This window comes from Lissotriton vulgaris, chromosome 10 (genome assembly GCF_964263255.1).
Source record: "Lissotriton vulgaris chromosome 10, aLisVul1.2, whole genome shotgun sequence".
Lineage (NCBI taxonomy): Eukaryota > Metazoa > Chordata > Amphibia > Caudata > Salamandridae > Lissotriton > Lissotriton vulgaris.
Genome location: NC_141698.1, coordinates 910362108 through 910386336, shown reverse-complemented (window position 1 = coordinate 910386336; position 24229 = coordinate 910362108).

The following is a 24229-nucleotide window of genomic DNA, read 5'->3' as shown; positions in this document are numbered from 1 at the left end:
ACTGTTGCACAGAATGTAGCGGAAATAGTATATGTATTGTTCCTTCAATTATTGTTTTGTTTATATTGTTTATATTTATATTATTATGATGTTTGATTCTGTGAATTTAACATTATATTATTTTTATTTAGTAATGTAAAATTCAGCCTCAGGCCGACTCGTTTCGTGCTCCTACACTTCATCAAGGGCTTGGCTGGTTCAGACATGCACAAACGATTATCAAAGCACCTGGGTCCTTTCGAAAAAACCTGCCTCAGTGGGCGTGGCATATATGTATGTACGTATATATATATGTATATATATATATATATATATATATATATATATATATATATATATATATATATATATATATATATATATATATAAATCTATATATCTAAATCTATATATATATATATATATTCACTGAAAAAAACATAGGTTTCAGGAACGTTGTAGTTAGCTGGACATTTCACTCCTACAAAACCATAGAAATTCCACTGTTGTAGTTAGTTCAGCTAACTATAACTCGTGCTCCCGCAATGCACTGCTCATGATGTCACATATTACATCCTTCATGGCATGGTCAGTGACATCACTGATGACATCATGAATGACATCATCCAGTGACTGTGTGTTCCTGTGAAGTTTAATTATGTTTTAAATATATATATATACCAAGGTGTATTGGAGAATGAATGGGTGTATAAGTGTCTGGATGGAGGAATTAGTAGGTGTGTGACTGGCTGTATAAGGAGGTGATTAAATGTGTCTTAGTGAATGCATGGGTTAGTGACTAAACTTTGTGAATGTCTGTATCAGTCTGTCTGCTGTTGTGTAAGCTGCTGAATGGGTTGGTCAGTAGCTACATGAGTGTCTAAATGGGTTATTGATTGGTTGTCTAAGTATTGTTTTGAAAGACTGAGTGTGTGTGTGGGTGGGTGGGAGGTGTGTGACTCTGTGCATAGATGTGTGAGCGGTTGATTCACTGGGTGTATGGGTTCAAGAGTGCATGTGGAAACAGCTGTATGGGTGGGGGAGTATATGTATGGGTGTGTTGATGAGTGAATGGATGTCTCATTTGTACATATCCAAGTACCTACATATGTAAAAGACAGTGTACGCGAGAGTTGAAGCCTATAAATGACTGTACATGAGAGTCAGTAATTGTGAGACTGACTGTATAGATGAATGTGTACCTGCATCACTGATTATATAAGAGAGTAAGCATGTGTTTGTATCTGTAAGAATAAGTGAGGTGGTGTGTGTATAATTGCTTAGGTGAGTAAACCGGAGTGTGATTGATTCTTTGCATGCCTGACTAGGTGTGCGAGTAACTGCATGGGTGAGTGGCGGTGTGTGAGTATCTGTATTGGTCATTGTAGCTGTTTACCGGTCAGACCAATCCTTGTTCCAGTGTTCCCTGAGCTTTTGCTATTCTTTTTTCCACTGTTTCCTAAGCTTTAGGTGTGAGGCTTCCAATAGCTCAGAGCCAGGAGCCGGGGTGCCGCTCGCAAGCCGAGGAAAGAGTGGTGATTCTGCCGTTCTGACTTTCCCTTTCCTGGTGTGGTGATTCTGCCGTTCTGGCTTTTCTTACCCTGGATTTGTCACGCTGAATTGGGGCACTTTGGATTTTGCTTGGACAATTGCCTGAACCCGCCGGGGAGTGTGGACGGGGCCGGGACTGCGAGGCCCAGCATCCAGAGCGGCCAGGCACTCGCCGCAGCTGGAGCCTCTTCCCGCCCCGCCCCCCTGCAGCACCTGAAAACGGCTCGCGGCCCCCGCTCCGTGGGAGCCGCTCGCAAGCCGAGGAAGGAGTGGTGAATCTGCCGTTCTGACTTTCCCTACCCTGGTGTGGTGATTCTGCTGTTCTGGCTTTTCTTCCCCTGGATTTGTTACGCTGAATTGGGGCACTTTGGATTTTGCTTGGACAAACCATCACCATGTAGAGAGTACACCAGTGCAGATCCATTAAAAGTAGATGTAAATTCTGATCACCCAGTTTATAGACCCACTAATGAGCGATCCTCTGAAACCATGATTAGACTAATTACAACCCCACACAATAATTAGTCTATCACCAAAACCAAAATCCGCTAGCAATAAAGGCGGATGGCCTAACCACCGCCGTGGAAGAAACTGAATCTATCCAAATATTGGAGCCTTTAAATGACACTGAGGGGTCTGGGGGTCTATTAGAATGTTGACCAGAAGGAACCCACGAATGGGGAAAAAGGGTCCATCTATAAAAAGACATAGTCTGTCCCTAATTTCTTGGAACATTGCGGGTCTCTCAAAAAAATCTAAGGACCCGACTTTTATAAGCTTTGTGGCCCAGTTTGATGTGATCTGTCTGCAGGAAACTTGGGATGAGGGTAAGACTCACTTGGAGGGTTTTAGTACACAAGCCGTTCCGGCGTGTAAATCGGGCAAAGGAAGATGTTTTGGTGGCTTATCCACTCACTTCTCTAATCTGGCTAATCTAACAGTCATTAACCTGGACACTATAAATTCCCCTCATAAGTATAGGCAATTTTTTCAAACCTTTTACATCAAGGGGGTAGGATCCCAGAGTTTGCTCCTCATAAATTTATATAACAACATACCAAGGGAAGAGCAAAAACTGGTTGTAGAAGAACTAAACGGAGTTGTTAGTAGGAGGCTGGAAACAGAGCAATCGGACACATGTTGCATTATAACAGGCGACTTTAATTGTCATTTGTGTGCCCAAAATGGGACAAAGTCATGTGGTATAGTGGACTTAAGGGAAGACCCCAGCACGCATTTTAAACATACTACCTTTGGACAATTACTAAATAGTATGATGCATGACCTGAATCTCGGTTTTGCAAATGAGTTAAACGATCCTCAGGTAAATTTTGAACCCACTTTTACTGGCCGGGGCTTAGTTTCCATCATTGATTTTATGCTAGTTTCTACTAACTACCATCACAGCATACGGTCTTTCAACACTGAAAAAATCGCACTTAGCGATCACTACCCGATTAGTGCTATTTTTGTTATGGGCCCCAGAGACAGCCAAGCTACGGACCTGGCAGAGGTTCTATACTGCCATGGGGTCTCGCTGGCTAGGTCAAATGGCTATGCAATCAAATGGTGCAAAGTCAATACTCAGAAATTCATTCATGATCTCGTGTCTGACGACCCCAACTCCTTTATGAGTTGCCTTGACGATAATCCTAATCCTTCATTGGTCGTAACAGCCTTTGGGGAAATCACATTTAAAATAAGTGGTAATCTAGTTAGAAAGAGGAAGAATTGTGACCGGGATAGAACAGTGGGTTGGTTCAATTCTGGTTGTACCAAAGCCCACCAATATCTAAAGGAAGTACTAAAGAGGGTTCCAAGAGATAAAATCGAGATCAGGGGGGCAAGAGCAGCCTACAAAATAGCGTTAAACAAACGGAAATTGGAATTTAAGGAAGCGGCCTGGGAGGCCCTGCAAAGGGCTAGTGAATTAAGAGATAACACTATGTTCTGGAGAGAGGTTAATGCCCCTTTTTTTAATGACAGACAAACAGATTCGATTGAGATCGCTATTGAAGAATCTGTCTGGGTCAATTACTTTACAGATTTGTTTAAGAAAGATGACCTGGGCAGTTTAGAAAATGTATCTGTAGCGGACTCATCCCATCAGGACTCTTCACCAATAGGTTCTTCCATAAATGCCTTCCCCCTACAGATAGTTTTTACTTTAGCAGAGGTTGAGATGGCACTACAGGAAAGCTCCAAATCTAAAGCCCCAGGCCCAGATGGGGTCCCTGTGGACATTTATAAAGATAATATGGACCTATGGGCACCACTACTGACTAATGTTCTTAATAGCTATAAATCTATCGGTTTTCCAACAACATGGCAGGAGGCAGTTGTGGTGCCCATCTTCAAAAAGGGAAATCGCCAGGACCCTAAATGTTACAGGCCGATTTCCCTGCTAGATTCATTAATGAAAGTAGCTGGCCGAATCATCCTGAATAGGCTGCAATCTTGGGCTAAGGATGCGGGCATCCTTTCCAGATTCCAATATGGATTCAGAGAAGGGATGGGAACCATTGAGCAAGGTCTCAATCTGTCATTAATTATAGGTAAATACATGGCAGCTAAGAAAGGTGATCTCTTCATAACATTTGTAGACTTGAGCTCAGCTTTCGACTGCCTCAGTCACAATGTCTTGTGGAAAACCCTGACTGAACTAGGGATTGATAATTCTATCCTTGACTTTTTGAAGGAACTTTACAGGGGGGTAGGTGCGAGGGTCCGATATGGGAGAAATGGGGAATGCACGTCAAAATTCCCCATAAAAAAAGGGGTACGCCAAGGCTGTATACTGGCGCCCCTCCTTTTTAACTTATACATCAATGGTGTGGCTGCCCACCTAATGACACTTGATGTAGATTACCCCAAAATAGATGGCTGCGCTGTCCCAATTTTACTTTATGCTGACGACGCGGTCATCATGGTGAGAACACAGCAAGGCTTACAGAAAGCATTATCTAGTTTTTCTGATTTTATTAGGTCTATAGGCCTAAAGATAAATGTGGGAAAGACCTTCACTATGGCCTGTTCATCAAAATCTAGTATCCAATGTAAAGCCTTCTTAAACCAATCAAAGGTCAGTTTAACAAAATCATTTTCATATTTGGGCATTATGTTCAATTGTAGAGGTACATGGACCTCTGCCATATCCACCCGCAATATGGTTTTTATCCCGAGCCATTGGGGCTCTGAAACAATTCACAAATAAATTGGGTGGCAAACCGTTCCAAATCCTCCTTGATATCTATGCTGCAAAATGTGTATCTACAGCAACTTACGGTGCTGGTATTTGGGGGACGGCGAATATTCAAGAGATTCAGACAAAGGAAAATGCTTTCCTCCGATATCTCCTGGCCGTCCCGAGGTCAACTTCAAGCACCGTTTGTCACAGAGAGCTTGATAGGGTCCATATATCTGACCTAATCAAAATTAGCCCAATTATGTTGTGGCACAAGATATGGACCTCTGAAGACACAGTTTTTAATAGACTTATTATCGAAGGCGCGCCTAAGGCACGCCCGTCTGCGCCTCTCGGCGCCTGGACTGTGCCCAGCGCCAGAACCCCTGGACCCCGCGAGCGCCAACACCAGACTCCACTACAACGCCAGCACCCTCCACACACTCAACGCTGGCCAAAACCACACCTGCTTCCAGGCCGCCCCAAAACGGACCCACAACCCGTTTTCCTGCTGCACCTGCAGCTTCACCTGTGACAGAGCCACCAAACCTCCAAAGACTGGACCCAACCACCTCCGCTGCATACTCCTCATCATCCGCTCTGCACACAAACACACCATCGAGCTCTGGGATCTGCTCAACACCTCCGCCCCAGACGTGGCCTTTCTGACTGAGACCTGGTGAAATGCCTCCTTGGCGCCCGACATCAGCATAGCCATCCCGAACGGCTACAAGATCACCCGCAGGGATCGTGCCAATGGAATCAGAGGAGGAATAGCCATCATCCACAAGTCCACCCTCAATGTCGCCACCCACGCAGACGACACCCTGAACACTGCCGAATACCTCCACTTCCGGAACCACACCAACCCCAACACCACCCTCAGAGGAACACTCATCTACAGACCCCCTGGACCCCAGACTCAGTTCAGCAACTCCATCGTCGAACTCGCCAACACCCACGCACTCGCCTCCACGGACTACATCCTCCTCGGGGACCTGAAGTTCCACCTCGAGAACAACAACAACACCAACTCCTCCACCCTGATCGACAACCTCGCCAACCTTGGCCTCAGACAACTCGTCACCGCACCCACCCACGCCTCCGGCCACATGATTGGCCCCGTCTTCTCCACAGGCACCCACGTCGCCTTTGACCACACCACCGAACTCCACTGGACCGACCACCGCTGCATCCATTTCACCTTCAAGAAACCAACGACGCACCACCGCACCCAACAGCTGCCTCGCCGCTGCTGGAGCAAAATCACCGAAGACCAGCTGATCACCACCCTCGGCCAGAACCCACCCGCCAACCCCACCAATCCAGACGCCGCAGCCTGCAACCTCAGACAGTGGATAGACGACTGCGCCAAGACCCTCGCCCCGCTCAAGAAACCCTCCAACAGCCACACCAGCAAGAGAGCTACCTGGTTCACCGACGACCTCAAGACTTCCAAAAGCGCATGCCGGAAACTGGAGAAGATATGACTCCTCGAACGCACACCGGACAACCACGCAGCTCACAAGGATGCCACCCGCAGACATCGCCACCTCATCAGATTAGCCAAGAGATCCTCCTTCAAAGACCGCTTGGATAACAATGCACATGAGAGCAAGGAGCTCTTCAGCATTGTAAAGGAACTCTCCAACTCCAGCGCCAACGCCAAGGACATCCCGTTCTCACAAGAACTGTGTGACTCACTAGCCATCTTCTTCCACCGCAAGATCGATGACATCCACAACAGCTTCAATGCCAAGACCACCCGGACAACGCCAGACTCCACCTCCCCAGTGAACACTACCAGTGCCAACCGCCTGACCTCCTGTTCCAACGTCAACGACGACGAAACACGCAAGGTAATGAACTCCATCCACTCAGGATCTCCGTCAGACCTGTGCCCACACCACGTATTCAACAAAGCAGACGCAGCCATCGCACCCCAACTACGGAAGGTCATCAACACAGCGACATTCCCGGAAAGCTGGAAGCACGCCAAAATCAACGCCCTCCTCAAGAAGCCCAAGGCAGACCCCAAGGACCTCAAGAAATTCCGCCCATCTCCCTGCTCCCGTTCCCGGCAAAGGTCATCGAGAAAATCGTCAACCTGCAATTGGCCCCCCATCTGGAAGACAACAACATCTTGGACCCGTCCGAGTCCGGATTCAGATGAAACCACAGCACCAAGACAGCCCTCCTCGCCGCCACAGACGACATCAGGCACCAACTAGACAACGGCGAAACATCAGCCCTCATCCCCTGGACCTGTCAGCTGCCTTCAACATGGTCTGCCATCGCACTCTAAAGACACGCCTCCTAGAAGCCGGAATTCAAGAGAAGGCCCTTGACTGGACCACGTCCTTCCTCTCCGGCAGAACCCAGAGCGTCCGCCTCCCACCCTTCCGATCCGAAGCCACCGACATCATCTGCCACGTCCCCTAGGGCTCATCTCTCAGCCCGACGCTGTTCAACGTCTACATGGCCCCCCTTGCACAAGTGGCCTGCCATCACAACCTCAACATCATCTCCTATGCTGACGACACCCAGCTCATCCTCTCTCTCACCAAGGACCCACACACCACCAAAACCAACCTCCACAGCAGCCGTCTGAAGCTGAATTCGGACAAGATGGAGGTCCTCATCCTCGGACCCACCCCCTCAGCCTGGGATGACTCCTGGTGGCCGCCCACACTGGGAACAGCACCAACACCCACTGACCATGCATGCAGCCTAGATTCATCCTCGAATCCTCCCTCTCTATGTCTAATTAGGTCAACGCCATGTCCTCCTCCTCTGCATGCTCTGCAGGATCTACAAGTGGCTCCCGACCGAAACAAGAAGAACAGTGAAACAGGCCCTTGTCAGCACAAGACTGTACAATGGCAACGCACTCTATGCAGGAATCCCAGCCAAACACCTAAGACGACTACAATGCATCCAAAACACCTGACTGATCATCAAAGTCCCCCGCCGCAGCCACATCACCCCCCACCTGAGAGACCTCCACTGGCTCCCCGTCGACAAGAGCATCACCTTCAAGCTCCTCACCCATGCACACAAAGCACTCCACAACACCGGACCAGCCTACCTGAACAGCAGACTCAGCTTCTACACCCCCACCCACCAACTCTGCTCCGCCAGCCTCGCCCTCGCCGCTGTCCCCCGCATCCAACGAACGACCTCCGGCGGCAGATCCTTCTCCTACCTCGCCGCCAAGACCTGAAACACCCTCCCTACCCACATATGGCAGACCCAAGACCTACTCGCCTTCGGAAGACTCCTCAAGACCTGGCTCTTCGAGCAGTAGCAGCACCTCCATCCCCATAGCACCTTGAGACCCTCATGGGTAAGTAGCGCGCTTTACAAGTACTCTGATTGATAGATTGGTTGAGCAAAATGTCGATAATTTCTCATCCTCAGTGTTAAGTTGGCTCACTGTTGCCATAGATACTAGTCTACCTCTGACCAATCAAAAAACGAACAACCATTGCTCACCCGCTCCATGGTACGACGAGTCACTTAAAACTGAAAAAACGAATTGTAACATCTTAGAAAGAAAATAGAGAAAAGATTACGCTTCTGCATCCAAGTTGATCTACCAAAATGCTTTGAATAAATATCATAAACTCTGCAAACAGGCACGATTAAACGTTGTCACTGTGACTATTTCTAAAGTGGCCAATTGATCTAAAAAACACTGTTTAACACGGTGAAGGAACTCGCCGGATCCAAAACCTTAATGCAGCTTCTTGCATGGACTCAGACTAAATGTGAGGAGTTAGCCTCTTTCTTCATTCACAAAGTCAACAAAATGTATCAAGATGTTGTTTTGGAACAAACAGCACATCAGATCATAGTCCATCCATCACAACCCCCACTAGGCATGGCCCATTCTTTTCCAAACCAGGATGAAAAACTCAATGACATAGATCACTCTCTGATGACTTGGCCTCTACTTACAACAGAAAGTGTAATTACACTCTTAAAGAACATCAAATCTGGATCTCCACAAGACCCATTACCCGTATCTATACTCAAACAGTTAAAAACCTCTGTACTATCTGTGATAACCCATCTCCTAAATACCTCAATAGAGGAATCCACAATCCCTTCAACATGGAAACATGCGATGATCCATCCCCTTCTGAAGAAGGAGAATGCGGACCCAGAGATATCCAGCAACTACCGTCCCATATTGTCAGGGACTTAGCAATTTGATCATAATCTATGTTCCTTAGGAGCAGTACCCAAAAGCCCACCTTCCAGCAGCTTCGGCTCTGCACTTAAAAAGTTCCGCAGAGGATCAAAGTGGCTGGACGAGGGGAGGTAAGGATGGGTACTGCGGGGAGGGGAATCTGGAACGAGAAAAAATAAAACAACTGGAACACGTGACCTCTGCCACGCTGTTGAAGGAACTCCGTAGATGACTAGACTCAGTTACCTTAAGAAAAGGCTGGTTAATAAAAATACATTATACTGCCAATCACCTTCTTGGCTTTCCTGTGTAATAATACTAAAAGTAATTTTAATTGGATTTAAACTATTGTTGTCAAACTCTTGATTAACGTTTTGGCTTCTGTTCAATTACACCTTGTACTAAAAGTATTAAATAGGTAGCCATCAGTGAAAATACTCCTAATAAGCCCCCTAAGTATTATAAAAATAAACACCAAATAAGTATCATGGAAATAAACACCACAGAAGCATTTTACCTCATGCAAAAGGTATTTCACATTAAATACTGTTTCGTAAATAAAGATTCAGTAAATAAAGATTCAGTAAAATAAAGATTCAGTAAACTATTCAAAACATCAAAGGGTTCTTTGCATTACTCTCAATAATCGTTATAGTTCAAAGACATTTATAGAATGTCACATTATGCACTCGCGGTTTTTTAAGGCATTAGCTTTAAGGTTTTAAGCTAACACGCAATGACTGCCCAGTTCCATGGAGATTTTCACATTAAGAAATGAAAGGCGCACCCAGCCGGGAGCCCTTTCCGACGTGTAAATCAAAACTGTTCTCGAGCACAAAAACGGAAGGATCCTACCTGCGTTTTCTGTGCAACGAATCTCGTGGTAGAACACTACCATAGGTCTGCAACTGCAACTGAGGGTCTTTGAAGAAATCAGTGGACTCTGGACCGGGAACCAAGACGTGCTCACTCGGGAATGAATCTTCAATAAACCGCATGGATCCCTGGGCGTGGCACTATTTATAGTGCAGTATCCAAGCTAACAGTACTGTGAAGGGACAAAAGAGCTCCCAGCAGAAATGTATATGAAGAGCAGACAACAAGCATTGGTACAAAACATGAGGCAAATAACATCGGTACGAATTATGAGCAAGCAAGCATTGCAACCAACAAGACATGAGGAAATCAAGCATTGGTATCAAGCATTGCAACCCACAAGACATGAGGGAATCAAGTATTGGTATGAATCATGAGCAATAAGCAGTAATACAAGGAATCATAGAAATCAAGCATTGGTATGAATCATGAGCAACAAGCATTTATACAAGGAATCATAGAAGAGACTTGAGATTATAGCTCCTGAAACATAGATACTGACAGTGCCCCCCAACAAAAATGGAAACACCCCTCCTCAAAAGGATCAAGTCACAGCCTCTGGATGTTGAGCATGAAATTGTCGTACCAAACGGGGAGCGTGGACATTCTCCTGTGACACCCAAGAATCTTCCTCGGGTCCGTAACCTTTCCAGGCTAGGAGATACCATAACTTCCCCCTGAAGCGTTTACTGTCTTTGACACATTGGACCTCAAACTCTTTCTCATTGTCAATGTAAACTGCAGGAGGAAGGGATCACCTCTTTTTAGTAGCTTTCTTCAATAAAGAAGTATGGAATACAGGATAGATTTCCATTGTCTTTGGGAGTAACAATTTGTACGTAACTGGATTCATACATTGTACAATTGTATAGGGTCCGATAAACCTTGGGTGGAATTTATAGCGTTTTCTGAATTGGAAGTTTTTAGTAGAAAGCCATACCTGTTCACCTATCTGATACTGTGGACCTTTTTGTCTCTTTCTAGCGGCAAACTTTTTATATGAAGCTTTAGCATTCATCACATTCTTCTGTAAAGTTCTGGTAACTGCCTGCATTTCTCGGAAGTGAGAGTCTAAGGAAGGTATATTGGTTTTAGTTTGAGCTAACAATAATGGTGAAAAATGTGGATGTTGACCATGGACAGCGAAAAAAGGTGACATACCAGTTGAAGCGTTTTGTAGATTATTGTATGCAAATTCTGCCTCCCATAGGAGAGTTGTCCATGAACCTTGTTTCTTGAAAAGAAACAAGGAAAAATGGAAAAAAGAAAAAAGAAAGTACTGTTTTAGGATCTGAATAACCCGTTCCGTTTGTCCATCAGTTTCTGGATGAAAACTAGTTGAAGTATTACTCTTGATTTTCAAGGATTTACACCAAGCCTTCCAAAATTGTGAAATGAACTGTGGACCGGGGTCTGAAGTGATGGATCGGGGTAAACCGTGTAAACGTATGACATGTTGTAATAAAAGTTGGACGAGTTGAGAAGAAGTAGGACGTTTTTTACAAGCTATGAAGTGAGCCATTTTAGACAAACGATTCACTACAACCAGTATTGTTGTCATCCCTTGATCTTCCGGTAGATCAGTAATAAAATCCATAGCAATGTCCTCCCAAACCTGTGTCGGTGTTGGAAGAGGAAGTAAGAGACCCTTTTTCCTTCCATGTTCTCCTTTGGCTTGAGCACAAATGTCACAATCTTGGATGAAAGAGATAACATCTTTTTTCCACGTTGGCCACCAGACATTCCTTTGTACTAGGTCCTTAGTTTTAGTAATACCTGGATGACCCGCTAACTGTCTTGAATGGCACCATTCTAACACTTGAGTTTGTAGTTTTTTTGTTGGAACAAACAACAAGTTAGAAACAAACAGTAGATTTTGGTGAGTAGTTCTATTGGGGCCTTCCTGTACCCAAGAAACAAGTTTTGGTAAAGGCATGGCTTGTCTTATTAGGTGAAAGAAGGTATCTGACATTGTGACGCCAATTATCTGATTACTTGACAGCATGGTCGTAGGTTTAGGAGGGAAAGAGTCATTTTGATTGAAATCATATCGTGATAAGGAGTCCGCTTTGTTGTTCTTGATACCTGGTCTGAAGGTTATAATAAAATCAAGTTCTGCAAAGAACAATGTCCAACGAAGCTGTCATGGAGTGAGTGCCTTCGCACACCTTAAAAACTGTAGGTTACGGTGGTCAGTATAGACCGTCACTGTGTGCTTAGCTCCTAGTAAATAGTGACACCATTCTTTGAAGGCATAACAGATTGCTAGAAGTTCTTTCTCAGCTATTGTATAGTTTAGTTCTGCAGGTAAAACATTTCTGGAAAGAAAAGCAATCGGGTGGAGTTCGTTACTTCTTGCATCCTTCTGTGATAAGATAGCTCCTATAGCGAAGTCTGAAGCGTCAGCTTCTACTATAAAGGGTCTTTCAGTATCTGGGTGTCGAAGAACAGGTGCTTGGGTAAACGTTCTTTTGAGAGCTTGAAAGGAAGATTCAGCATCTACAGACCAAACAAATTTAGCATTCTTTCTCAACAATTGAGTTAGGGGAGTAGCTAGAGTTGAAAAATGCTTGATGAATCGACGATAAAAATTAGCGAACCCTAAGAATCGCTGAATGTCCTTTACTGAAGTTGGAGTGGGCCAATCCATCACAGCTTGAATTTTTCTTGGAGCCATAGTAATACCAGATGGTGAAAGTATAAAGCCTAGGAATTCAACATTAGTAGTATGAAATTCACACTTAGATAGTTTGCAAAATAAACCATGGTTTCGCAACGTGGTTAAAATAATTTTAACATGTTGAACATGTTCCTCAGTAGAGGAAGAAAAAATTAAGAGATTGTCAATGTAAGCGATGACGAACCTGTCGAGATAGTCCCGAAGGACATCATTAATAAAAAATTGAAAAGCGGCCGGGGCATTGCATAAGCCAAAGGGCATTACACAATATTCAAACAAGTCAAAGCGAGTTCGAAATGCCGTTTTCCACTCGTCACCGGGTCTGATGCGTACCAAGTGGTAGGCACCTCGCAAATCAAGTTTGGTAAAAATTGTAGCTGAGCACACCTGATCAAGAAGCACTGGGATCAATGGTAGGGGGTACCGATTCTTAATGGTGATGTTGTTAAGCGCTCGGTAGTCAATACATGTGCGCAATTCTTCATTGCTTTTTGGCACGAAGAAGAGTGGCGAGGCTGCAGGGGATTTGGAGGGTCTGATAAAACCATTTTTTAAAAATTTGTCAAGATATTCTCGAAGATGTGGATTTTCTTGATCAGTTAACGCGTAAATCCTACTACAGGGTATTTTGGCTCCTGGTACAAGATCAATAGCGCAATCATAATCCCTATGAGGAGGTAGGATTTCTGCTTTCTGTTCGCAAAAGACATCAGAAAAAGATCCATAAATAGATGGCAACTCAATATCTTGTTCTGCAGCAGTAGATACATAAAGAGCAGAAGCACTACGAAGAAAGGAACTTGAGGACTCCTCTGATAATTTGCTTATGGCAGAACAAAAACATTCTTGCTTGCACCAAATAGAAGTAAAAGCTAACCCAATCAATAGCAGGATTGTGTAAAGTTAACCAAGGTATGCCTAAAATAACTCCAAATTGAGGTGTATCTATGACGTCAAAAGAAATGGCCTCTTGATGCTTTCTGTTGTTGGCATCGCAGATCATACTTAGCGAACAGGTACAATGAGTAATCATTCCCGAAGTTAGTTGGGTCCCATCTACCGCGTAGACAATTTCAGGTTTTGTTTTTGCTGTGATTGGTATGTTTGTTTTAGTGACGAAAGCTGTGTCAATGAAATTTCCGGTAGCCCCTGAGTCTATCATAACCGCTACCATTAATTGTTTCTGGTCGGGTAAGATGAATTGGATGTTCAACATCAAATGTGGTACAGTTAACTGTAAAGTATACGCCGCTGACTGTTCAGGAGGACACTGCAAACTTGAAAAAAAAATCCTGATCCGATCTCGAGTTAGCTAGTTTTCCGACTTGTTCTCTTTCTTGTCACGTGGCCAGGGAGTTTTGGATTTAAGAAGACAATCTTTAACAAAATGACCTTTCTTTCCACAATAAAGGCAAAGACCATTTTTTCGTCTGGTTTCTTTCTCTTCGGCAGAAAGTTGTTTCCTTAAGCTGCCAACTTCCATTGGTTCTACATTATCTTGGGTGTTAAAATGAGATTTTTCCTTAGCTCTAGTAAAAACTCGCACATCCGTTCTCCTTTTATCGCCTTTACGATCTGCAATTCGGTGATCTAAACGAAGACTAAGAGCTATGAGATCAGCACAAGACCGAGGTTGAGGATCGATTGGTGCGATCAAGTCTTTCAACTCATCTTTCAAACCTTGGTAGTATAAAGCTGCTCTCTTCTCCTCAGGCCACTCAGTTTCAGCCACTAAACGATTGAATTGTGTATGATAATGAATCAACTCTTTATTTCCTTGTTTAAGTTCTAGTAACCCTCTATCTGCAGATCCTGTGATGGTTCGTCTGTCAAATATTTTTACGAACTCGCGTTTGAAACGAGCCCAATTATATAACATAGGATCATCAGACTGTACCAATGGAACCGCCCACATTGCAGCATCACCACTCAAAAAGGAAATCAAAAAGGCAATACGTGACTGAGCGTCTGGGAAAGAAGCTGATTTAACCATAACATGTAATTGAACCTGAGTCATAAAGGTCTGAAACTTGTTTGGTTCCCCAGCGAATCTCTCCGGTTTTGCCAAAGGAACCGGTGTAGGTACAGATACTGTTATTGACGAGCCAGAACCAGTAGCGTTGGTTTGAGTAGGAACAGGTGTGTGCCCTGAATCCAGGCGTGACTGTAACTGAGTAACTGTGTTAGCTAAAGCTGCGGTTTCTTGACGACTAGCAGCTAGTTCTTTCTGTAAATTCCCTAACATAGCACAGAGATCATTCATGGTGGCCATCTTTTGTGTACTGCTCAGGAGGAACTGTTATTCTTGGGCGGAATATTCTGTCAGGGACTTAGCAATTTGATCATAATCTATGTTCCTCAGGAGCAGTACCCAAAAGCCCACCTTCCAGCAGCTTCGGCTCTGCACTTAAAAAGTTCAGCAGAGGATCAAAGTGGCTGGACGAGGGGAGGTAAGGATGGGTACTGCGGGGAGGGAGATCTGGAACGAGAAAAAATAAGACAACTGGAACACGTGACCTCTGACACGCTGTTGAAGGAACTCCGTAGATGACTAGACTCAGTTACCTAAAGAAAAGGCTGGTTAATAAAAATACATTATACTGCCATCACCTTCTTGGCTTTCCTGTGTAATAATACTAAAAGTAATTTTAATTGGATTTAAACTATTGTTGTCAAACTCTTGATTAACATTTTTGCTTCTGTTCAATTACACCTTGTACTAAAAGTATTAAATAGGTAGGCATCAGTGAAAATACTCCTAATAAGCCCCCTAAGTATTATAAAAATAAACACCAAATAAGTATCATGGAAAGAAACACCACAGAAGCATTTTACCTCATGCAAAAGGTATTTCACATCAAATACTGTTTCATAAATAAAGATTCAGTAAATAAAGATACAGTAAAATAAAGATTCAGTAAAGTATTCTAAACATCAAAGAGTTCTTTGCATTACTCTCGATAATCGTTATAGTTCAAAGACATTTATCTCCAAGTTGGGCTTTACCGAGTTCAAGGTTTAAGAATGTCACATTATGCACTTGCGGTTTTTTAAGGCATTAGCTTCAAGGTTTTAAGCTAACACGCAATGACTGCCCAGTTCCGTGGAGATTTTCGCATTAAGAAATGAAAGGCGCACCCAGCCGGGAGCCCTTTCCGACGTGTAAACAAAAACTGTTCTCGAGCACAAAAACGGAAGGATCCTACCTGCGTTTTCTGTGCAACGAATCTCGTAGTAGAACACTACCATAGGTCTGCAACTGCAACTGAGGGTCTTTGAAGAAATCAGTGGACTCTGGACCGGGAACCAAGACGTGCTCACTCGGGAAAGAATCTTCAATAATCCGCATGGATCTCTGGGCGTGGCACTATTTATAGTGCAGTATCCAAGCTACCGGCACTGTTAAGGGACAAAAGAGCTCCCAGCAGAAATGTATACGAAGAGCAGACAACAAGCATTGGTACAAAACATGAGGCTAATAACATCGGTACGAATTATGAGCAAACAAGCATTGCAACCAACAAGACATGAGGAAATCAAGCATTGGTATCAAGCATTGCAACCAACAAGACATGAGGGAATCAAGCATTGGTATGAATCATGAGCAATAAGCAGTAATACAAGGAATCATAGAAATCAAGCATTGGTATGAATCATGAGCAACAAGCATTATACAAGGAATCATAGAAGAGACTTGAGATTATAGCTCCTGAAACATAGATCCTGACACATATCATTGCACACCTAACTCAATATGCCATAACACATGATCTTCTTTACTCATCTCAATCAGGCTTCAGAGCAGACTTTTTAACTGAAACCACCCTACTTGGGGTAACAGAAGGCATACAACACCATTTAGACAACTGGGATACAGTGGCGCTCATTTTAGTGGACTTGAGCGCCGCATTTGACATGGTATCCCATACGGTGCTTATAAATACACTCAAGTCAGAGGGTATTGGAGGGACCGCCCTAAATTGGCTCATTACCTTCCTTACAAACCGTACCTTCCAAGTCTTCTCCCAAACTGCCTGCTCTGAAGTCGATTATTTTTCTCACGGGGTGCGCAGGGCTCCGTCCTTAGCCCCTTATTATTTAAACTTTATAGAAGACGGCGTACTGAGATGGCTAGGAAATCTGGCTTATCCAAGTTTTCCTATGCTGATGATTCTCACATTATTTTCTCCATATCTCCACATAACCCAACTACCCCGCCCCCACTTTAAAAACTGGTTTAAATTACATAGCATCATGGATACAAAAAAATTCCTGAAAATAAATGGAGAAAAAACGGAGATACTAGTACTGGGAAAACAAAAAGATCTCTGGAACCAGCTACACTGGCCTTGCAAAATGGGTGATCTTCCATCCCCTCACCACGAGTTCGCAACTTAGACATCATAATTGATGATGCACTTACTATGCATCCACAGTCAGTTAAAGTCGAGGCAACCTGTTTTATCATCATTAAGTGGCCGCAAAAAATTTGCTGGATGCTACCAGAAGCAACCAGAAAAACTGTAGTCAATATCTAATTTACATCGAGGCTTAACTACTGCAATGTGCTCTATGTGGGATCAAATAAATTTGTAATCCATAGACTACAGATGGCCCAAAATGCCGCGGGTAGACTTTTATGTGGAGTCCTAAAGCCACTTCCATCTTGGCCTATCGACGCAAACTACACTGGCTGGAAATCAAGAAGCAAATAAAATTCAAGGCACTTAATTATATGCACACAATTAAATCCCAGTTACCTGCTAGCACTGGCCAAGCCATACTTTCCCTCTCACAATCTCCGATCAGGCGCCCAAGAAAGTCTTGTTGTCCCGAAATTTAAATAAGCCCGGATGGGCGGCAAATCCTTCTCGTTCCTAGGCCCTTCACTTTGGACTTCTCTCCCCATTGCTCTTCGTAATGAGACAAACCATATCCAATTCCGCAAATCCATAAAAACCTGGCTGTTCGACAAATAGAATGCTTTCTGTCTATCATGCCTTGACCTGTTTTTTGCGCCGGGAAACCCTTTTTGGGTAGCTGTCGCGCATTATAAATTCAAAAACCAAACTAACTAAGTCAAAAACGAAACTTCTACTTTTAATGCTTCACAGCCAATGAACATTAATCTTGGGAAGGTACTCCTTGGAACACGTTACCCTATGAGATGTCCCTGATACTCTGGGGAGGGGAAGAGAATGGCTGGCATTTCAGTGGTTTACAGCCACTCAACAATAAGCTTGGGAAGGTCCTCCTTGGAACACGTCAGCCAATCAGATGTCCCTCCTCCCCAGTGGAGGTAAAGGGAATGGCTGGCAATACTTGTACTTTCAATGGTTCGCAGCCAAGGAGCAGTAAGCTCTGGAAGGTCTTCTTTGGAGCATGAGAGCCAATCAGATCTCCTTGCTACTCTGCAGAGGGGAAGGGAATGGCTGAAAACACTTCTACTTTCAATTGTGCGCAGCCAATGAACATTAAGCTTGTTGTTGGAGAACACCTCGGCCAATTAAACATTAATTTTGTTCCACGCACACGGAGAGAACACACCCTCCCACATATTAAATTTCCTCTAACAAGTGACACTATCCATGATAAAAGTAAACACCGCATTATAAGTAAACATTACTCTGCATTATATTAAAGGAAGGCCACAATATGGAGTATTGTTGTTTTCCCGATATGATTTTCACAGCCTACTGAACATTACCACAATACCGCGCATCATTGTTTTGCACACGTGATTTCCACAGCCTATGCAACATTCACACTACCTGTGTGTGCACCCTACACACTTTTTGCAGCAATACGGCGCGTTGTTTTCCCAACGGGATTAGCAGAGCCTTTGCACCCTTGCCGCAATACCACGCACCGTTGTTCTGCGGACGTGATTTCCACAGCCAACGCAACATTCAAACTCCCTGCCTCTGCACCGTACAGACTGCTTAAAGTAACTACACAGTGTTCCTACTATGACCTCTTATACAATTTTTCTCTTTTTTCCCCCTAATCCTTTTAACTGAGTCATAAAATGGCTGCCAACACTTCCTAGTTTCAACTGTTCACAGCAAATGCGCTGCATGCTCGTTATCGTAACCCCTCAGCCAATCAGATGTCAGAATTCTCAATTATCGATATCTGTAAAATTTCATATTTCTCAGAAACTACTGATCAGATTTACCCCATTTAAACAAAAGCGTGCTTTCCAGACAAAGACCTTTCTTCCTGCCAAATTTGGCGTAATTCCGTTGAGCAGTTTGACCTGTAGCCTTGTCTAAAGTTTTCTATGGAAATTGCATTGAGAAAACACATGTTGGGACCAATGTTCTCTCTAATTTTTTTCCTCTGTGTGCAGCAGTGTGAGGTCTCTGTGCGCTCCAGCCATGGCAATGTGCGCCAAGAACCCGACCGCGTGTGTGGTTGTAGCAACAGGGGTTCTGACACTGGGGTTCCTGCTTGATTTTGCAGATAAATAACCTAAGTACTGGAAGTGAGGAGGCCTGTTTGATGGGCCAGACATGGCCGGACTGGAAACCCAAAGTAGCCCTGGCAATTTTGGGAGGGCGGAGTCTGGCCACCGACTGAAATGGCCACCTCCACGTAAAGCTCCGAGACTCCAGGGAAGAAGTGTTTTCCACACAGCTGTTATGAATCGTCCATGGTGCCAGAATGAAAGCAACATGAATGAGATAACAGTGACATAACTTTGAGAATACCAGACGTCTGTGAAAAAATGATTGGTTCTGTCAGGAAGCACAGCCTGATTCTGAAGAAATCCCACAAGTCTGTGAAAAAATGACTCATTTTGACAGGATACACAGCTTGATTCTGAAGAGTTCAGTGGAATTCCCTTTCTTGAAGTGGAAAGGCTGCTGTGTGTTTTGGAATTACTGTTGTACTTCTCACAGGGCACAGGAGAAGCATATGAGAACTTTCAGCCCTGAGGCATTTCTCTTCATTTGACAGCTTAGTCTCTGCTACAGAATTAAGTAGACAAGGGGATTCCTGTCAGCAAAGTGTGCAGAGCAAACTTAGATAAACAAGGGAAAGCTGTGTGACACTTCTGATACACTGTTTTTCAGTAATCCCTGTTTGAAAACATGCCGCCATCATTTTTTAAAATCCCTGAAGTCTGTCCATATCCAAATTTGTATTTGCGTTTATAGAGTTACTACCTAATTGCTTGCTTTGTGAGGCGACTGAATATCATATTTGGTTACTGGCTGTACTTATTTCTTGTCTTCTCTAACATTGATGTATAACAGTATGCCAAATGGCAAACCTAAGTGAAAGCCTTTGTTTACCCTAATAGTAGGGAGCACTCTACCTTTGGGCACTTCTAATACAGTTACACAACATGCTGCTTATTTTAAAAGAGATCCCTGCTGTGGAGCAGTATTTGGATCTATGGTTGTAGAAATTTCAGATCTCACGACAGAAATGAAGTCAATAAGGATTGATCCAAACTCTTTCTACACAAAAATGGAAAGTCTAGATAAATGAACCACCGTTTTTGAAGAATGATTAGATAATGCAGAGTACTGGGGTCCAGATATCTGGCATTTCAAACAAAAAGGAATAATTTAGAAAACAGGGCTGAAGAAATAACATTGTTTTTGGGGAATTCTAGACAAAATGGAAATTACTCATACTGTAAATAACTTGCTACTAACTTTAATACCATGGCTACTGAACATATCTTTTGAGCATCCCCATGAGTTGCAGAGAGCTCACAGAATTTGGCCAGGAACTTCAACTTCAATTCCAACCCTTGAATCTAGACCTAGACCAATATTTGCGTGTCTCCTGCATTATGAGCAGGTCCGTCAGAGACCAATGACAAAAAAAAATAGTTCCTGCAACTTAGGCCAAGACTCCGGATGGGAATGGGATATAAAATATGGTCTTTTAGAACCTGCTACAAGGTGGATCACAATGGATGGAAATCAAGGGATAACACAGAGCCTGAAGATGTGGTATGCTTCCTGGGAAGCTTAGAGGACCAGCACATAGACTTAACACCACCACTCCTGACCGAAACAACTATGAACAGTCAACTTCAATTACAGAATGATCCTCAAAGCCACTTTACTGGTAGATTACACGTCCCTACCTTTACAAAACAGTCTGACGGAGAAAAAGTGGTCCACTGTGTAGAAGTACCCACAGAGGACAATAATAGAGACAAGTTGAGATCACCTCTAAAGTCATCCATGTCTTTTGATAATGTAACTGATGATAAACCTTCCACTGCTGCTTCTTCCAGCTAAATGAGTATATATAAATGCTATGCATGAATGGTATTTTCTCACTGTTTTACTGCAGATATTACCTCTGATGGATTTGATTCAGTTCCTTTCATCATACATTGTTGTTTAATGCACCATATATATCTCATACTGTATGTGTACATGCAGACTTCATCCTGGATGGACTTTATAACTCGTGGCGTGGTTTTTCTCATTATCTGTTTACCATGAGAGATTTTCTTTGCTTGCCTGCAGATTCTGGGTCTCGCATTGATGTTTCGACCCACCGACGGAAGATACACATTCTTTGATCTATAGTGTTCTTTTCCTTTCTAGCAGTTAGAACGGTGTATTTACACCAATTAGAGTTTACTGTTAACTCTATTTTGGGACTATATTTTCACATATTGATTTCAGATTTAATATACTCCACTACCATATTTCCACATCATTTATCAACCTTATTCTTCCTTTTTACCTTTTTGATTCATTCTTGCACAATACAATCCTTCTCTAAGAATTCCAGTTAGCATCATCACAGCTAGTCGTATGCACATTGTTTCTATCAATGTCAATGAATTTACTAACTACATTCAAAGGAAGAAAGTTCTTTCCTATTTAGCCTCCAAACATATGGATATTTCTCTCATTCATGAGACCGACCTATCCAGAATAGAATAAGAAAAATTATAACAAAATTGTGAAGGCACATTCTTTAAAGCTGCAAACCCTTTTCTCACATGCCAATAGATCCTATATCCCATACTACTAATAGAAAATGTGGTGTAGCCATTCTGATATGGAAAACACTACATTGTAAAATACTACAGTCATGGTCAGATGAAGATGGTCCATTTGCTTTAGCCAAGTTAAAATCGGTGATAACAAATTAGGAGTGGGTTCTATTTCTGCCCCCATTGGGAACAAAGCTCATCTTTTCCTTCATCTAAACAGAATTCTAAAGGAAATAGACATTTCTAAAATAGCTCCGGGGGTGATTGGAATCTTAACTCTAATGTGATCTTAGACAGAGTGGGCCCCATAGGCACGAAGTTCTCCCATTGTCCAGGGGTATAATGAAAGCAGCTATTTTAGGCTATGATTTTCAATTGAAATCAGACATCCTGAAGTATCTAGGTATTCATATCAACACTTGTTTGGAGCATATGAATCAGGATAACTTAGATCCATTTATCGCTAAAACAAAGTCGGAGTAGGAAAAATGGTCCCATCTTAGCCTGTCCATTTGGCGTAGAGTAAAGGCAGTGAAAATGATTATAGCGCCTCATTTTACATATGTTTTCGGTATGTTGCCTCTGACAGTTAAAATATCACTATTGCAAGGTATCAACAAAGTTATTAAAATCTTTATTTAGGGACCTCTGAGACCAAGACCTAAAATCTCCAAATTGATTGCACACAGGCGTTATGGGGGCCTTAGTTTACTGTGCATTGAGCATTACTATAAAGCCCTCCATTTATCTCAAATGGGTTATCTTTTGCCCAGACATAATGACCCCTCTCCAGTGGTTCTCATTCTAAGACAATCTGTGCAGGCAACATAAGGTTTACAATGTACCGATAGCGTCCGAGATGCCATCGGTACATACACCTCGGACACCGTCGCCATCCTTACAGGCTGGATCTTGGCCTTGGGTCAGTGCCCACCTTTTACCTAGGAAATATTGCCCTGATTTCAAGGTTTGTGACTTCTTTCTTAGTCAGACTACTTCGGGACACCAGAGAATATCTTAATTATGAAACCCTTATCCTTCAAAGGCAAATTTATACATAATTGCCCCAGGTGACTCCTATTATATTCTTGCTTGACTCCCTCTTCACGTGGCTTGGATTGTGACCTCTCTCTACCGACATTATTTAACTCAGAAATACATCTCCAGATATTTGAGGAAAAATCCTTGGATCAATCAAGAATATTGGATTTGGGACTACATTGGGAGTGTTGTTTCAGACCTAATTACTGATATTTTTTTCTTTGGATTGGGATTTCTTTGGTGCACGAGATAGCAAATGTACTCACAGCATATGAGAACTTAACAGATTTCTCTCCTTCAACACGGGTATTACCCTGAGAAGCCCTGATGAAGTTCTCAATAAGAACGAAACGCGTCGGCTGAACTGTATGTTATTTATGAAATATATTCAATAACGAATTTTTTTGGAATACTACAGAGCAAATCCCTGGATATTCTTTCATTCCTGCGCACACCATTCAAATTTTGATCTAGGATCTGGGACACAGTGACACGACAGGACAGTTGGTGTCTGGGTTCGTCGCGCGGGACTATCATATGCAATGAAACAGGTTTAGAGGTGCAGGAGAAACAGTCCACCGTTCTTTGTGCTCTTTCTGTCAGGTTTACAAATGTTTTACACTCATAAATCACCATCTATACAAACTTCCAAATCTAATATTCAGTCTGTTCTAAGATTTGGATAACTGCCCACAAACTCTTTAAGAGTAACCCAAGACTACATAAAAAGGCCCCCATATGGCATAATTCTGATATTAGAATAGGTAAACAGACTATTTCCTTGGACATATGGGAGAGAGCAGGAATTCTAATGTTGGATCACCTACTCACTTTAGAAGGTGAGCTTAAAACCTTTGAAATCATTCAGATAGAATTTCTAAACCCTAGCTCACAAGAGGGGAAATAACTACAACTAAAACAAGCTCTATTTCATACACTAGAGCCATATTTGCGGATACTTGAGGATTCCCCAGTGTTACAATTCTTAAAAATTGGTGGAAATTCAAAGGTGCTGTCTCTGGATTTTATAATCTCATAGTGAATAAACTACACTTATGCTCTCTACTAGCACAACTTCACTTCAAATGTCAAGTGTTAATTACTATAGCTCATTCCAATGAGGAATGGGCAGATATTATTATGAACATAGATAAAGGAATCAGAGAGGTCAGTGTGAAATGTACTCTCTTCAACATTTTTCATAACTGGTGCTGGTCACTACAAACGCTCAAGAGTAGTTTACTACACCAATCTACCTGTTGGAGGTGGCCACAGGAGGACTGCAATATATTACACATTGTATCCCAATGTCCAATTTTGAAGGAATACGTGTCCTCCATAACTTCTCTCTACACAGAGTACACAGAGCTATAAATGTGTCCATTTCCTTAACAGAAAACATAGTTCTATTACTTGATGTACTGATCTTGCAAATATCACTAACCATACAAGACTATTCACAGCTATTGCACTCACTGTAGCAAAAATGTGTATATTAAGACATTGGAGAACAGCACAATGTCCTACACACGATGAATGGCTTATTAAAATATATAAAATGGCATCATATGAAAATCTTGGACAATTTTGGAATTTTCATCCAATTTTGGAAACTTTTTTTAGCTAATATATATTCTATTTCTGGTAATATTTAAGATGTCCTTCCTTTTTAGTATTTTTAATTCATTATCATTTTTATTTATATTTATGCTGTTGCTGTTATCATTTGGGCTGTTTATGCTT